The sequence below is a fragment of the Rhinopithecus bieti genome, unplaced genomic scaffold, assembly GCF_001698545.2.
Source record: "Rhinopithecus bieti isolate Rb0 unplaced genomic scaffold, ASM169854v2 scaffold_26425, whole genome shotgun sequence".
Classification (NCBI taxonomy): Eukaryota; Metazoa; Chordata; class Mammalia; order Primates; family Cercopithecidae; genus Rhinopithecus; species Rhinopithecus bieti.
Window position 1 is genome coordinate 1019455 of NW_016811900.1, and position 17896 is coordinate 1037350.

The 17896-nt window shown below is 39.5% G+C and overlaps 1 long non-coding RNA gene across 1 annotated transcript in view; it reads right to left on the minus strand.

The window, feature by feature from the left end:
* Positions 1 to 2556: 2556 nt before the first annotated feature.
* The window catches only part of LOC108544291 (uncharacterized), a 238320-nt gene continuing 222980 nt past the window's right edge, over positions 2557 to 17896 (minus strand). Inside the window, exon 6 of the long non-coding RNA XR_001889792.1 lies at positions 2557 to 3194. This is a non-coding gene — a long non-coding RNA (uncharacterized LOC108544291). The remainder of the gene's footprint in view (positions 3195 to 17896) is intronic.

Here is a 17896-nt window from a genome sequence, read left to right on the forward strand (position 1 = left end):
GCTTCTGCACAGCAAAAGAAACTACCATCAGAGTGAACAGGCAACCTACAGAATGGGAGAAAATTTTTGCAATCTACTCATCTGACAAAGGGCTAATATCCAGAATCTACAAAGAACTCAAACAAATATACAAGAAAAAAACAAACAAATGCATATTTTAAAAGAGAGATTATTAAACCTTTTTCTCTATCGTGTTAGTTTAGTACTAACACGATAGTTCAGCCAATCCAGTTTACTACATCCAGATTAGTTTATGGACGATATGTTTTATATAAAATATTATTTCATTAATAAATGCATATCATACACAAACTGATTCTATATGAAATAAATGTGAGATGTTATTATAAATGTAGTTTGTAAATCTAAAGAGAGGACTTGAAGGAAATATATCTAAATGTCATCAAAACTGAACGTTGGGACTGCGGGTAAGATTATATTTAATTCTTTATGCTTTTCCATATTTTTCTGTTTGTTTGTTTGTTTGTTTGTTTGTTTGTTTTTTGAGACAGGGTCTCGCTCTGTTGCCCAGGCTGGAGTGCAGTGGCGAGATCACGGCTCACTGCCACCTCTACGCTCCAGGCTAAAGCGATCATCCCTCAGCCTCCTGGGTAGCAGAGACTACAGGCGCATGCCACCATACCTGGCGAATTTTTGCATTTTTTGGAGAGATGGGGTTTTGCCATGTCTCCCAAGCTGGTCTCAAACTCCTGAGCTCAAGCAATCTGCCCACCTAAGCCTCCCAAAATGCTGGGATTACAGGAGTGAGCCACCGTGATTAGCCCACTTTTCTATATTTTCTAATTTTTCTGCAACTAACATGTATTGTTCTTTTACCAGTCAGGAAAAAAACATTTTTAAGAATATTATAACAAATGCAGAAATTCTGAGTCGTATAACATGACGCCAAATGAGACAGATAAAGAAAAATTAGGTCATTTCCATAACTTGTCTATATAAATTATATCTCACCAGCTGAACATTTGGCATCCTTCTATCTTGTTCTGTATGCACAGCTTCCCTACCGAAGAACACGGTCCTTTATAGACCTGGGAGCTCCAGCCACTACATCCACACTCCAGGTAGCCAGGTGGAAGAAAGAAGAGAACGGCTTTTCCCTTTCCATAAAGGAAAGTATCCTATATGCAAAAGTTGCACTTCCACATACACTCCATTGGCCAGAACTGAGTCGTGTAGCCACATCTAACTGTAAGGGAGGCTGGGGAGTATAATATATATTCCAGGTTGGCATGAGCCCTGGGAAAAAAATTCGGGGGGAGCTGAATTACTAAGGAAGGCAGATATAAAAAGTAGATATTGGAGGTCCAGTAGTAGTCTCTGCAACAAGAGGCACCCTTGATTCTGGACTAACACAAAAACTAGAGTCTGGAGAAAACAAGGAACAAAAAAATTTTCTCTGTCTTGATCATCAGCAAACATACATTTTCATTACAGAGAAGTTAAAGCAAAATATTATACTGTCCTTAACCAGTGGGTAGGTGCCACACTGGTGCCCATAGGAATTGCTGAATTAGAGCCAGTGAGTCTCTATCTTTAGATAATACAGCAGTCAATTTAAAATACATATATTTAGACACCTACAACATTACTGAGCACATACACAGAGCTAAGCTGGGTACTCTGAGAAGTAGAACAAAAAAACATTTTTTAATAAAAGGAAACACAGACTCTATGCTCTCTGGACACTTACAGTTCTATTAAGGAGTTGAGATTTTCAAATAAATGACAAATGATAAATTTACAAAGGTAAACTGAGGCTTGGATTTGCCCAAATCCCTTCCAATATCCACCACCTTCAAAATCAGGATGCAGTTTTTGTGACTATTTTATAGCAATCCAATAGGTTGAAACCTATTGATAAGTTCAAATGCCTTACTCAATCAATCTTTAATAATTTTCATTCCCCTCTTGGCTCCTCTCATTAGGGAGAAAGTTCAGCTTGCACCCAGCTTTTGGTTCTTTATTTCAGAAATCTTCCCCCACCTACCCATATCCAACCTGACCCCATCTTGGCCCCCCTCACCACACAGGTCTTTTGAGAAATGAAAAATAGTCCCTCTTCACACACAAAACAAGCTGGGGCAGGTCTGGTTTCAAGAAATCAGATTTTCTAAAATAATTTGAGCTCTTCAAGAAAACAAAATACAAAAGGATCGTAAATGTGTTTTAACTATTAAAAGAGGTAGGCGGATGTTCATTCTCTTTATCTGTATGAAAAATTTCCCTTCCTGACATTGAGTCATGTTCACTTTTCCCAAGAGGGAATAAAATGTTCCCTGTAAAAGCACAACCTTTTCTTTCCCATTGCTCTGGACGCATGCCAACATAACAGAAACAGACAAATAAAGGGCTGTGATAAGCTCCTCAGGTACCAGGGGAATGTTATCAGAGGAAATCATCTTCCTCCCTGTGACAAGACGCATGGATCCTCAGCATACTCACACAAAAAATGGGGCCCCCAAGGAGTAGAAATTCATCAAATACTCAGTGGGGAATTGTGCACAAAACAGCAATGGAAACCAGTAGGAACACAATTTTATTAACTCCAAAAAGTTGTACCAATTGGGTTCTTAGGAACAGTACCCAGATTGATATTCCTGGAGACAAAGAATTTTTAGTGACAAATATGATAAAATGTGTGAGAAAGACTGTTTCTTTGCTTAAGATTCCAGTATTAAATTTGGGGTCTATAAAATACAGTGTTTATATTATCTGCCGGGCTACAGCAGGGAATCACATATAACAAGGATACAAACTTAATACATACTACAACTTAGACGTGCAAAATTTTAGAAATACAACCTCTTTCATTTTGTTTATAACTAACTGGGTCTTTGCCACGTGCTGAATGGCAGAAAAGAAAAATAAACGCATATCCAATCTGGTTGATATGATACTAGTCTCTCCAGGAAGGAACGCTCAGTCTCAGATTTTTCAGTCTTTCAGTTCTTTGCTTTCACTCATGATGGCCAAGGATGGGGAAAAGGGCCTTTGCTGGAGTTGCCAGCTGGAGGCATTCTCAGGTAGCTAGGTGTAGCATATTTTGGTGCTTCTGGTCTCTGGGGCAATGTCTTTTGTCCTCCAACTGGTATGTATGGATACTGTGATTCCAGGTCTGTTTTTTGACTTAAGAACTGCTCCCAGATTTCTGATGGAAGTTTTCACACTACGACCTAGAAATGAATAGATATACATTCTGTCTTGGGTTTCCTAAGCCAGTCTCCTATAAAACAAAAATTTCATCCCAGGAACTCTTCCATCTAAGGGAACATACAAGTTTTGACAATAATTCATCCATTTCTTTGCTCCCATAAATACCTTTTGCCCAGGATTTATTCAAGGAAAAAAAAAAAGATGGCTACTTAACGTTTCTATTCCAGTGGAGTGAGTGATTTATTCATTGGAGGTCTAAGTGATGATCATAGAAAGAAACATAGAGTACTAGAACTGGAAGGAACTAATCTATTTTATAGGACTGAGGAAACCAAGGCCAGATTAACTCAAATGACTTAACTCAAGGCCACCTAGTTAGTTTTTGGCAGAGCTGGTATTGGAATCTGAGACCCCCGACTCTTAATTATACTACAAAAGTTTAAAAGGTAATTTTTAATTTATCTAAATTGTTACTGATTTGCCACAAACTAAATTGAAGTCTTTATTTTACTTAGCAGTAATTAAAACGTTAATGTGCATATTGTTATTCCCCTCTTTAGGTAGCTAAATTGGGATATGACTCGCCTTCATTAACATTAATTAACAAAAAGTCTTTAGCATTCGTACAAATACCTGTTTTAAAATCTAAACAGTTCTGAATCAATGTGAGAGACAGATACTGGCATTTTCTCCTGGGTCTTGGTATTATGTCTTCGGAATGCTTTATGCCAAGCAAGAGTTTTCAATGATACTAAATAAACTATTTTAAGAGTTCTTTTACTCTTAAAATTAGAGGAAAGAAAAAAAATGCCCAAAGAAAGTATTTGGACCAACTGGTAATTGATTAATTCCAAAGAACATTTACACTTTATGATTTCATATCAGTCCAAGAACAGAACTACCTGTCTTCAACATTAAAATCCTCTTGAGAAACTCCAGCAGAGCTTGTCCCCAAGCCATGTCCATACAATTGGCTCAGTGTATAGTACATTTTACCACACACAATAGAAGGTATTGTTCTTTATAGCTAGAGAAATTAATTATTTGAGCACCCCAGGATGTACAACATGAAAGAATGGCTTTATAGATATTCAGGGTACTATATAATATGCCATGGTGAATTATTGACTCTAATGAGAACATCTTTAAAAGGCTGAACTCTCAAGGGTACTGGCTGAAGGATTTGGAGGAGGGGCTCATACATCAAATCAATAATTAGGAAGACAGAAGGAAGAGAGACAGATTGGGCAAGAGATTTCTGAAAATTGAACACTTGTCATCTGTGTAGCTCCCTTGCTGATGATTCATTAAATGAAGATTAACTTCAGTAACTTATTGACCAACGTGCCAATAATTCCTGACCTCTATTGCTTGCAATGCATGAAATAGGCAGGTCTAGATATATTGCCAAAGGAGTTGACTAAGTGTGATATGATTTAGATAAATTCATGAGCATATTTACATAATGTGTTAGTTATGTGTGTTTCTCATTTACATTTACCAGTTGTAACTGAATGTGAACATTTACCATGTTGAGCATTGTGTTACACTGATAGGAGATATAAAAGAAGCAAATAACATTCTTAAAGGAGTTTATAGTTTATCTAGAGATGCTAAATATGCAAATATGTTGTTACACAAGATAATTTACTCATGTTTCCAAAAAGACCTCTGTGAACTAATACTGTGATTATTTACAACATGGAGTTAATGTCTTTTACTTCATCTCTGGCTGTGACTCATGATCACATCTTACCTAAGTAAACTTTCTTAAAAAACAGATTGTTTCAGCTCTTGCCATACATTCTGGCAAAGGACAAAGAGATAGTATAAGTTTCATGAAACATGACTAAAATAAGGAAAAGTGTAATTATGGACTGCAATGACATTGTCAGAAGTACTCCTGGTCTCCCGGGATCACTTACGTATATTATATTAAAGGCTCTTCTGACTGCAATGAGCCAAATGTGGTAGAATACTGTTTCAGGACACCTCCCGAAGAGATCCATTCATTTAAGGTCCTGGAACATAGGAACTTAAAATATTCAGCTCCTAATACTAGTAGAGAAACCAACCTATATATGTTTCGCACTGCTCAGAAAACTTTCAAGGATAACTAGCATTTTCAAATCTTAGGGAAATAAGGAAGAAGATGTTATGAAATCCTTCATTCTTCAGTTTTTACAGCAGTGCTGTGAGGGTTGGGGATGGGTCTCCAAATGTTCAGGATTTGCTGGTTTCCCTCCCACTGCAACCTCCTTTTCATCTGCCCATGAAGGAGCTTGGTTCAGCTGTACTCAGTCTACCCACAGCTCTCACTAAGGACAGGAAGCAGATAAAGAATCCACTCCCATTAACACTTCCTCAGATGAGATTAGCATCAGTATCAAGGTCTGTGTTGTTCCTAGGCCTGTGTTGCTTCTATCCTAGAAGTTGCCAAGATTTCTAGAACCTGAGTTGTGCTTCCTTTGACCCACTTTCTAATACCTTCATGACTGGGCCTTCAAGCCCAATCACTGAATCCCTGTTGCCCAGACTCTTTGTCTCTCACTGCTAATGCCCACCTAGACCACCCATTCACCTATTTTGTAGCTTGAGATGCTATCGCAGATGAAGCCCAAATACACATTTACATACACACACAGATGCATACACACACACACACACACACACACACACACACCATGGTTTTCTCATTCTGGGATTTTATGAGAGAACAATGGTAACTGTGGCAACTCTTGTTATTTCCCTGTGGAGTTTTTTAAGAGATCGATGTTTTGTATTGTTTTTTCATCTAAGAAAACATTGGCCTCAAAAGGCAAAAGTCACCAGCAAGAGAAATGTTCCTAGAAGGCCCTAACGTACTGTCTTTTTTATGACAGTTAGCAAAATATCTTCTGTCACTTCTGGGGCTCTTATTCCCCCTCTGTGCAGCATTCATAGTGTTCAAGTACATTAAGCATTCGCATCATTTGTATGTGGCCCAGCCTCTGTTCTAATCCTATGTATTAGTACAGCTAACTGCAGCTCACTCGGTGCTGCTGTTTGCACAGCTGGACATGTCGGATAGAATGAGTTCATCCCTTCAAAGATGAGCTTAAAGCCGCCATCTAGTAGTGTCTTTCTTTTTAACACCTACCACCAGTCCTCATTGTTCTCACAAGCACAGTGAGTTTTAATGAAGTCATGTCTTTTAGTGTAACGCTGCAGGTGCACAAATGCTGATAAACCTCCTTAACTCGCTGTCAGATCAGCATGTTTATCTGCAAGCTGCAGAATGTATTTAATTATAAGATATGAAAAGGTCCTTCAGATTTGTTCTCTAGGCCCAAAAGCTAATGACTCACTGGTGAAGCGCTGTATCTCCCCAAAGGTTATAATGACTAGTTGCTGATGGTCTGAAGAAATTCATGGTAGCATCTGGACTGCAAGGTATAGAAATTTATTTTAAAAACATAAAAAAAAAAATAGTTTCTAAAGGCCCAGGAAATTTTACCATATACGGAGTAAACACAATTAAATGTGTGTGTATGTGTGTGTGCATGCACTTGTGTGTTTGTATGTGTGTGTGTGTGTGCAGACAGAGAGAGAGGGAGAGAGAAATGCCAACATGGTAACATGTAGCCAGCTTTCAGAACATTGCTATAAGGAATTCACTCCTAAAATCTTAATATGCAAATACCCTGAGGATGTTATTAACATCTTAGTGTAAATTAAATTTAATCACATTGCTTTCTTCACAAGACTAAATGTCTGAGGGAATGAGAGTTTGACCTGGAAATTAGAAGAGAAATGTATGAGGAGAAAATGGGTGCTCAAAAGAGGGGAGAGCAGGATCTTCAAGTGCAGAATCCTCCCCAGTAAGACAGGGCTGAGAAGGCCCTTTTAAAGAGAGAACACCAAGCACTCAGAGAACTCCAGGCTCCTAAGGAGGGGGAAAGAGGAAAACTAAGGATGTGGGAAAAAGGCTTAAGCCATAAGTATCAATCCACAGGGCAAGAACAGGGAGAACTCACGGGAGAGAAGATTCAGTTCCCAAGACAAGCAGGTTTGGTGAAAAGTGTCTTTAATTGATTGACAAATCACTTAACCTCTAAGTATGTTGTCATCTGATACTGCTTCCTACCTGCCTATCTCACCTCATAGCTATTAGTACAATGTAAGATCATGTCTCATGAGCAACTTACTGGAAAATGTTTTAAAACATAAAGCAAAAACAAAAACAAATATATGTAAACCCCCACCGTAATGTGAATTACCCCATAATGATAACTTCTATTAAGCAGTTAGCAGTTATTGAACACTGACCACTTGCACTGAATACAGTAACTTGCACTGAACACAGTAAACACAATTAAGTCCCTTCACTTAAGTTTCTCTGAGTTCAGTGGAGAAGACAGTTGAGTAAATAACCAAAACACAGGATGCCAAATACATACTTAGCATAAAGCACCACAGCAGTAAGGAAGAAAAGAGACCTCCTCTGTTTGGGGAAATGAAGAAAGGCTTTTCCGAGGCGGAGATGGTTGAGCTGAGTCCTGCTTGCTGAGTTTGCCAGAGGAGGCAATGGCAAGTCAGGGAGAGTAGCAGAGGCAGAGGCAGCCAGCATGTGCTGCCAGTCTATGCCGCTCAGCGCTGCTTGGCCCAAAGAATAAAAAGCACAGGAATGCCAAATCTCATCCCTAATTCCCCCAGCCTGATTCCACGCTCACCAAGCCACCTTCTGATGATAATTTGGCTTCCCACTTACATTTGCCTGCAGGGAAAGCACATGCTGGACAAGAAACTGGAGTACCCAGTCCACTCAATGATTACATTTCTCATTGTAAATTAATAAATCAGCCATTCTGGCTGATGCCGTTTTTAAAGTTCAGACATGAAACTATCACTTATAAGGCAGATGCAAAGGAAATTAGGTGAAAATTCACCAGGAAATCAGCCTTCAGGCTGCCAAGGTGTACAATGACAGAACAGCTGTGCAAACACCACAGGTAACGTCCGGAAATGGGCTCCTGACAAAGCCATATTACACAGCATGGCTCTCCCCACATGAAGTGCTCCCTCTCACATTTTTCTCCATTGTTAAATTCCCCTCAAATAGCCCAGCAAAAAGTCAGCATCAAATGTCAGTCATCACAAACTCCGGGAAATCCAGGTCTGGAGAGAAGGAAACATCTATTTTACTGAATCCTTTACCCTTCCTGTTATGGACTGAATTGTGTCCCCCCAAATTTGTGTGTGCCAGCCCTAATCTCCACTTCTCAGAATGTGACTGTATTTGGAGACAGTGTCTTTAAAAATGTAATTAATATATCAAAGAGAGATTTGCACTCCCATGTTTATTGCAGCACTATTCACAATAGCCAAGGTTTGGAAGCAACCTAAGTGTCCATCAACAGATGAATGGATAAAGAAAACGTGGCACATATATACAAAGGAATACTATTCATCCATAAAAACATGAGATCCTGTCATTTGCAACAACATGGATGGAACTGGAGGTCATTACGTTAAGTTAAATAAGCCAGGCACAGAAAGACAAACTTCACATGTTCTCACTTATTTATGGGAGCAAAAATCAAAAACAATTGAACTCATGGGGATAGAGAGTAGAAGGATGGTTACCACAGACTGGGAAGGGTAGTCGAGGGTGGGGGGTTGGGGAGGAAAGTGGAGACAGTTAATGGGTACAAAAAAATGGTTAATAGTTAAAATGAATGAGGTCTAGTATTAGCACAACAGAGTGACTACAGTCAACAATAATTTATGGTACATTTAATAATAACTACAAGAGTATAATTGTGTCATTTGCAACACAAAGAAAGGATGGATGCTTGAGGTGATAGATACCCCATTTTCCCTGATGTTATTATTCCACTTTGCATGAGATATCAAAATATCTCACATACCCCCAAAATACATACACCTACTATGTACCCACAACAATTAAAATTTAAAAAAATTAAAGCCCATAAGGTAAACATAGTACTCAATAAATATTTGTTGAATAATAAATATTAAACCTAAAAAAAAAACCCAAAAACAATGAGAACAACATAATTAAGGTTACAAGAGGTCATTAGTGTGGGCCCTAGCTGAATATAACTGGTGTCCCCATGAGAACAGGTGATTAGGACACAGACACACACAGAGGAAAGAAATGTGAGGGCACATTGAAGATGGCCATCTACAAGCCAAAGAGACGGGCCTCAGATGAAATCAACCCTGCCAACGCCTTGATCTCAGACTTCTAGCCTCCAGGTCTGTGAGGAAATAAATTGCTGTTGTTTAAGCGCCCCCAGTCTGTGGCACTTTGTTATGGCAGCCCTAGCAAAAAAATACACTTTCATTGAGATTCTTTCCTCCAAACATTCCAAACAGAAGATGTCTACCTGGCACCTTTAACGACCTGGAAAACTGTCCACTGCCGTCATCAGGAATGCCTTTTAGTCCATCATGCTTATCTCCACTCCAGTTACTCAGGTGGGTGGCTTTGGAGCCCCATATGTGATAAACGTCTACTCTTGCTAAAGTAACCAGAGCCATGGTGTTTGAGGCATCAGCGCTTGAAAGTATAATGCTTTTACTACCTGCACAAAGTCTTTGACACAGACAAGATGAAGGACTCACATAATGAAAGCACAAACTTATGATTATCCTAATTTTGTCTTGATATTTTACAAAATTTCTGTAAAAATCAATACCCTGTTTGATAGGTGAGCCAAGGAGAGTCAGACCACTGTCCAGCTAATTCCTGAAGATATGAACCATGGAACCATAACAATTCATTTGAAAAACTCCTAAACCTCTCTTATTCAACAACTTATTTCTGAATGGGTGGAGTTTCTCAGTTACAGACTTACAGTTTCAAGATTTGCTTGCACACATGGGTGTTTTTTTGCAAGCTGTCTCAGTGAAAACCAGTTTGAAAAACTGGAAGCCTTTCAGTTTGCAACTGGAACTGGAGTCAAATAGGTTTTACCACTGCTTCACTTGCTTTTTGTTTGTTTGTTTGTTTTGTTTTGTTTTGACAATTTCTTATTTTGTGAGAAGCAACACTAACTGAAATATACCATATTTGAGGAGTAAAATGTTCTTAATCCCCAACACTCAATGTCTGTTGCAATTCAGTCTCCCATTAAAAATGTTCCTGTTCCATCAACCGTTATAAGTCATGTGGATCATATGGATCCTTGATATGACGTGATGGAAATGGCGCTTTACCTATATGGTCTTCTTCAGAAAAACATATAACTCCAGTCTACTAATGAGAAAAGTGTGAGATAAATCCTGTGTCACCATGTGAGAGAAATTTGACTAAACGCCTGACCAATACTTCTCAAAATTGTGAAGGTCATCAAAAACAAGGAGGGTTTGGGAAACTGTCACAGCCTGGAGGATACTAAGGAGATGAGAGAACTAAATGGAATATGAATCAAATCCTAGAACGGAAAAAGAACATTAGATAAAAATGAAGGAAATTTGAATAACATAGGAACTTTAGTTCATAATAATTTGTCAATACTGATTTACTAATTGTAACAAATACACATGGTCTATTAATTGTAACAAATAGTCATTATGATGTTATCAATAAGGGAAATTGGCTGTGGGGTATATGGGAAGTCTATGTACTATCTTCACTATTTTTCTGTAAATCTAAAACTGTTCTAAAATAAAAGGTCTATTTTTAAAGCATACCCTGTTTTAACTCTCCTCAATGGCCATGGTTGTCTGTAAGCGGCTCTAATATGTAGCCAGTCTTCTCCAAGATTCTAATATGTGACTCCCCTCCTCTTCTGATCCCTCTCCCAGTGCAACTTCTGCACATATTTCATGTAAGCACTTTATCTTTCAGTAATAAGAGCTTCTTTTAACTCTCAACAGTCATTTGAAGGTTGCTGCTCCCTCTTCTCTTTAAAACATACTTTGGTGGAGGCTTCATATCATCATCTCATCCACTGCACAGCACATGACTCTTGTCTTGATGTTTTCTCCATTGGGATGTCTACAACTTCAATTCCTGGGGCATCTTTCTCACAGTATAAGCCCCAAGTTTTCATTAAACAAAGCCCTTTGGGGCCAAAAGTCAGCTGCTAGAAGCAGTAGAGAGATGCCAAGAGGCCCCACACTAAATCAGTGTGAGAGAAATCAATACCAGGAAGAGCTGGGTATAAATGTTTTCAGCCCTTAGCATTAAAGTCCCGCAATGCTAAAAGCATCCAGATGCATGCCACCTGGGATCCAAAGTCCCTAAAGAGAGTATTCTTTTCCTGTTGAATCATTTGGGGTTCAGGTTATTTTTTCGTTGCTTTTATTTGGTTGGTTTTTAACTAATCAAAAAGCAGTGTGTGTTTGCAGAAAAAGCCTCTTGGCCTCGATATTCAACTCACAGTCCAGTTGACTTGCTGTATTCAGAGACGAACAGACCTTGATCTTCATTTATTATTCAATAAGAAGAATACAATTAGCTTGGAGTTGGTTTTTAGACCCAAACACAAAGAAAGGCCCACATATCCGAGGAGGAATAATTCCACTCTCCCTATAACTGATGTGATGATGGAGCAAGTAGCAGGCAGCAAATCGATATTCTACCATCCTTCTCAACGCCAGGATTAGAGGGAGTCTTTGCCTCTGTTCGGAAAGCAGGGGAAGATAGACCTGCCTTGCAAATATTTACTGAAGGGAGTCCTTTTTACTTTGCAAATCATTGATTTACAAAGTGTATGAGTGCTAAGAGAAAGAAAGCTTATGAAATTCCAATGATTTATGCTTAGCACAGAAGCAAAGCTAATGCTGGGAACAACTGAGTTTCCAGTCCTGGAAAGAAGAAAGTTTAAGCCTCCAGCAAGCCAGGTAGAATCTATGGAAGCCCTCTAAGAAAAAAAAAAAGAAGTAAAATAAGCCAGGCAGAGAAAGACAAAATCGCTGTTCGCACTCATATGTGGGAGCTAAAAAAAAAGTGCATCTCATGGAGGTTGAGAGTAGAATGATCGATTCCAGAGGCTGGGAAGAGAAGGCGGAGGAATGATGAGGAGAAGTTGATTAATGTATACAAAACAGTTTGACAGAAGGAGTAAGTTCTTATATTTGACAGTACAGCAGGAAAATTATGGTTAACAATAATTTATTGTATGTTTCAAAATAGCTAGAAGAGAAAAATTTGTAATGTTCTCAACACAAAGATCAATGTTTGAGGTGATGGATATCTCAATTACCCTGATTTGATCATGGCACATTGTATACATGCATCAAAATATTATATATATATTCCAAAATATCTACAACTATGATATATCAATTAAAGATACAAAAAAAGAAAAGAAAAAATCCCATAACAGAATTGTTACGATTCACATTTGTATGTGTGTGTGTATATATACACACACACACACACACACATATACACACAAAGACATATATATTCCAGTGACCTTTATGGAAATAAGATGTTTCAATTTATATCAAATAATCATTATTACCAATAAAATTCATAGATACATAACTGCATCATATGATCAGATCAGTGCACAATAATTGTATGCCCTGAACAACAGGTTCCATTTGTTGTGCCAGGCAGTATGATAAAGACTTTCACTCATGAGCTCAGTCAAACCTCACAAGAACCCCATGAAGTAGATATCACCATCATTATTTCCATTTTATGGCTGAAGATACTGTTCCCAGTGGGATCAGAAAAAAGTAAATAATTCCCTTAAGGTCTCTCCACTGGTTAGAAAGAGAACTAGGATTTCTTTGTGTTGGGTGTCTCTGGAGCCCAACACAAAGCCACTATGCTAAGGGTTCTCTGTCTCTCTAACCCATACCTGAATTTCCTTTAATATGTAAGCCCTCCCACCATCTCCAGGCAGCTGTTAGGAACACTTCAACTCAAGTGGCCCGTGCAGCAGGTGCGGCAACAAATTTTTTTCCCACTGGAAGAAAACTAGCAAGAGTAGGGAATACCTTTGTAGCCCACAAATTGATGTTACTGTCACCTCCAAATATTGTTGGGAATTCTGCAGAAATAATTTGTGTTTTTATAAGGGCAAAAACAAAAAACAAACTCTCAAACTTTGGCATGCTTCAGCATCATCAGGAGGGTTTGTCAAAGCCACAGGTTATTAGATCCCATCCCCTAGAGATTCTGTTTCCATGCTTTGAAATGCCCCCAAATCTGCATTTCTAATAAGTTTTCCAGGGATGCTTATGCTGCTAGTCCAGGCCCAGGGTTGGAGGATCTCTGCATTAGACTATCTGATTAGCATAAACATTATTTAGTTTGTCATACAGATCAAGCAAAAGCAAGTGTGAATAAATTCTCAAAACACAAAGATAGCAGGCAATGTCCAGATCAGGGCTCGCTTCATGAACATGACCACTGCAGTTGCACAAGGCCTTGTGCTCAGAAGATCCCTGCCCTAAGGGTTTAATACTCTGATTTCATCTTTGAATTTGTGTTTTGTAAGTGAAATTCAGCAGGACAGTGGAGCATGGTTGGTGGGCTTGAAGCCTTGGTGTGGCCCTGACTCCTGCTACCTCTCCACCCCGCAAGGATGGTTCTCAGTCCTTACTGTTCCCTGTCTCCTGGTGCCCCAGACAACCGCAAACCTGCCACACAACCACTTCCACCACATTCCACTGCCCCCCCACCCATCAAAGGGGCCTGGGCACTGATGCAGGAAGGGTCAGGGTTGGGTGCAAGTCCCAGTGGCTTCTCCCGTGGGGTAAGGTATCTATAATCATCCCTAGTTGGGCTGACAGTGCCACAGTGCATTCTGCTGGCAACTCAAACTTAGGACTATGCCATTCAGAGACAGAGATGTTGGTGGGAAAGACCTGTCCTTCTTCTAAATTTTAAAATATTCAAGTGGTTGAGCTACAGACTCCTAAAGGAGAAACAATTTGAGTTGAATAACACCTCCAAAATGAAAAGATTCTCCAGACTTTTGCAAATAAGCTTTGAATGAGGTATTTCCAGGACTTTTCCAGCTATTCAAGTGATCACAAAGAAAAGAGGCATTTGAAAGTCTTGAATGAAACTTTTTTTTTTTTTTGAAACGGAGCCTCGCTCTGTCGCCCAGGCTGGAGTGCAGTGGGGCGATCTCGGCTCACTGCAAGCTCCGCCTCCCGGGTTCACGCCATTCTCCTGCCTCAGCCTCCCGAGTAGCTGGGACTACAGGCGCCCGGCTAGTTTTTTTTTGTATTTTTTTAGTAGAGACGGGGTTTCACCGTGTTAGCCAGGATGGTCTCGATCTCCTAACCTCTTGATCCACCCGTCTTGGCCTCCCAAAGTGCTAGGATTACAGGCTTGAGCCACCGCGCCTGGCCTTGAATGAAGCTTTTAACGGGAACTTTATATTCTCTCTGTCTTCTCTCCCACCATAGCCAATTCATCTACAAGTGTGTCTAATTATTTATGTGCATCTTCATGGTTTGAGGACTACTCTAGACTCGTGTTTCCCAAACAATTAAAGTGCATATAAACCACTTGGAAATGTAGATTCTGATTCAGTAGACCTGGAGTAAAACCCAGGAATTTGCGTTTCTAATAAGCTTCCAGGTGACGGTGATGCTGCTCGTCTATTCCAGATCCTTGTCCTCCAAATATGGTCTATGGACCAGTAGCATCAGCAATCCCTAGGAGTTTGTTAGAAATTTAGAATTTCTGGCCCCAACCCAGACCTACAAAAAAAAATCTGCATTTCAATAAGGTATCTGGGAGATTCAAAAGCACACTAAAGCAGAAGCATTACTCTAAGCCTTCTGAATATCTTTCTCCTCCCATTTCTTCTGCTTTCCAAAGCCACAAGATGGAGATCTGTCACTGAGACTACTGGTAACTGTCCCAAATTTATAATCTGGTAGGTTTTAGGAAAGACACATTCAATATTGTTTTATTCTTTATCCTGACTCTACCACCACCTCCCGGGATAGGAGAACTTCTGGCAGTGACCTAAGACTCATCTGTAGCTTCAATTTTTATAAAATACTAGCAGGACCAACGTTCTCATTATATATAGGAGACTCAATCTGGACAGGAGGTATCTATAGGGAATCATAGAGTGCACTTATCCATTGGACTGTGAATAGTTTCAAGTTATTCATAGGCTGAGAGAATAAGAAAAGTTCAACAGAAGAGGTCTACAGTTTCTGCAATACAGTATTAAGTGGGTATATTTATGCTACTTGCTCTGAGAAGTTTTATGGCAGAGTGGTTAGGAACACACAGAGGCTCCAGAGACAGACTTCCTGGATTCAAATAGTACTCGTGCCCCTACAAGCTGTGTGACTCTGGATCAATTATTTAAACTCTCTTTGCCTCTGTTTCCTCCTTTAAAACAGATGTGATAACAGTACCTACTTCATAAGGTTTTATGAATATCAAAGTCATAAGATCCTTGGAATCATGGCTTGCATAAAGTAGTAAGCTTTGCAAAGATGTCTTAATGCAAACTTGGAAATACAGCTAAATTTTAAACGTTCATTTTCAGGGCTTCAACATTTCTATAACTTTGCTTAATTGAATATGTTGCATTATAATTGAGGACACATTTTGCATTCCATAAGAGAGAAGAGATCCTATCTCAAGTATCAGGGACATCCTTGTAGTTAACGCAGCAATTAACACATCTAACAAGATGCTTGAAAGGAGGACTTGTAGGCCGCAAGGACCCTTGAAAGGGGGACCCTTGGTCCCAAGACCCTGAAGGTGTAGCCCTGAGTCTATCTCTGTATTTCATTGTCATCCACCTGGCAGAGGAGGAAAATTCAAAGTACACCTTCAAGTTCCCACATAAGCAGAAAGGCTCACCAGTTTAAAAACCAATTTATTTTACTTTAATAGTCACAGATTGTTATTTTCTGAACAAACATCTATCAAAAGCTGCCAAGGTACTGCAGAAAATGAACTTTAAAATTGGGTGTTGAGCAATTAAATCTCACTCCATAAATTGGCTAGGATCCATGTAATAAATTAGAATATACAAACCCTGCTTTTCCACTTAAATAAAAACCTAAGGGGAAACCCCGTGTAACAGAGACCATCAGATTTCAACACCCTTCTCCACCCAAGATATTGAAGATAGGATCAAACATATTGCAAGATGTCTGCCACACTCACAGGCTGTTCAGATGCCTGCCCAACACAGCTGCCAGTTTTTCCTGTGCTCTATCAATTATTTCTTTGTTTTGCCTGGATGGTGCTTGTAAACTCTTCAAGGTGTGCTCCTGGGCAGTTATGTGCATTTGAGAATTTTCCCTTCTGATCCCTACTTGGCTGTCTGTGGACCAAAACTGATTTGCAGGCAAGGGAAGACTGCTGAAAATTTCATGACATTTAGATTTTTATAAAGCATATGCTGGTGGCTCAATAGGTTTGCTTACCTTGGATTAAAACCTATTAACGTTCCAGCATTTTCCTCTCTGTGAGATTCATTTCTGACTCGCTTGTGGTGACTTGCAGAGCGCTTCATTACAGCTCAGGGGCACAACTGATGCCGCACAAGCCATTAAAAATGAGTTTGCGAGAGTACAAAAAAGAAACCTTTGTAGACGAGGGCCAATTTGTTTCGAAGGCGATGCACTGTAAGAGCATTCACAAAGTGGCAAGCATTATCTCAGATTCAAGCTATGCCGTTTTCTCTCCTATTTTTAAATACCAAATAGAGAACTGGGAGAGTCCTTTCTTTGTGACAGCAGCTTTGGTTCCTGCCCTTATTTTCTGCCATTGTAGCTCCAGTTAAGCTGTGAGAACAGCCCTGTGGGGTTTGTTTTTTTTTTTTCCATTGGATAAAATCGATGTTTGTTTGGGGTCCTTATGAGAGTCATCTTATTCTCTATGCCTCAGTTTCTTTATATGCAAGATATATCCAATACCAAACTCACAGGTTATTGGGAAGGGCGGGAGATCTAATGAATATAATTTTTATAAGTGAAAATGAGTACTCAATAAAGCACAAATAATAATTTTTGTTGTTATTAAACTAGGCACATTTTACTATTTGCCACCTCAAGATTCTCCCATTGTTTTTCCTAAGTGATTGCAATTTAATTTGTTTTTAATTAGCCCTCATTATTTACATATTCAACCACGCTGCAAGCTCCAAGACAAATACCTTTTGATCCGGGTTTCTCAACCTCAGCAATATTGACATCTTGAGCTGGAGAATTCTTTCAGGGTAGGGACTGTCCTGTGCATTATAGGACTTTTCATGAAATCCTTGACCTCTACCTGTTAGGTGTCAGCATCCCTCCCCAATCTCCACAGTTGTAACAACCAAAAGTGTGTCCAGCCTTTGCCAAATGTCCCCTGGGGGACAAAATAACCCAGTAGAGTACCACTGCTTCAGAGTTTATCTAGCTGGTGTTGTCTTTGGTTGCATTTACTGTACATGTAGAAGAGCAAGAGCACTTGAACTGGTGAAAGCTGTACAAACCAGTGACACACCCTAAGAACATATTACAATTTGTATGACAGAGATATTAACCAGGCCTGAAGGCTAATAGCAGCCACTAAAGTCAAGAATGAGACTGAGACCATCGACAGGAACTTTTGAGTAAGATTAGGGGAGATAGGAAAGCAGCTCAGAATGAGTCCGTAGAACTGCGTGGGTACATCCACCTAATAGTGAAGAATACTTCCCCGCTCCAGGGGCCAGAAGAGAAGAAAGAGAGAAAAGTATCCAGGATAGAGCTGACCAAAGGGAAGAGGTGACAGGGT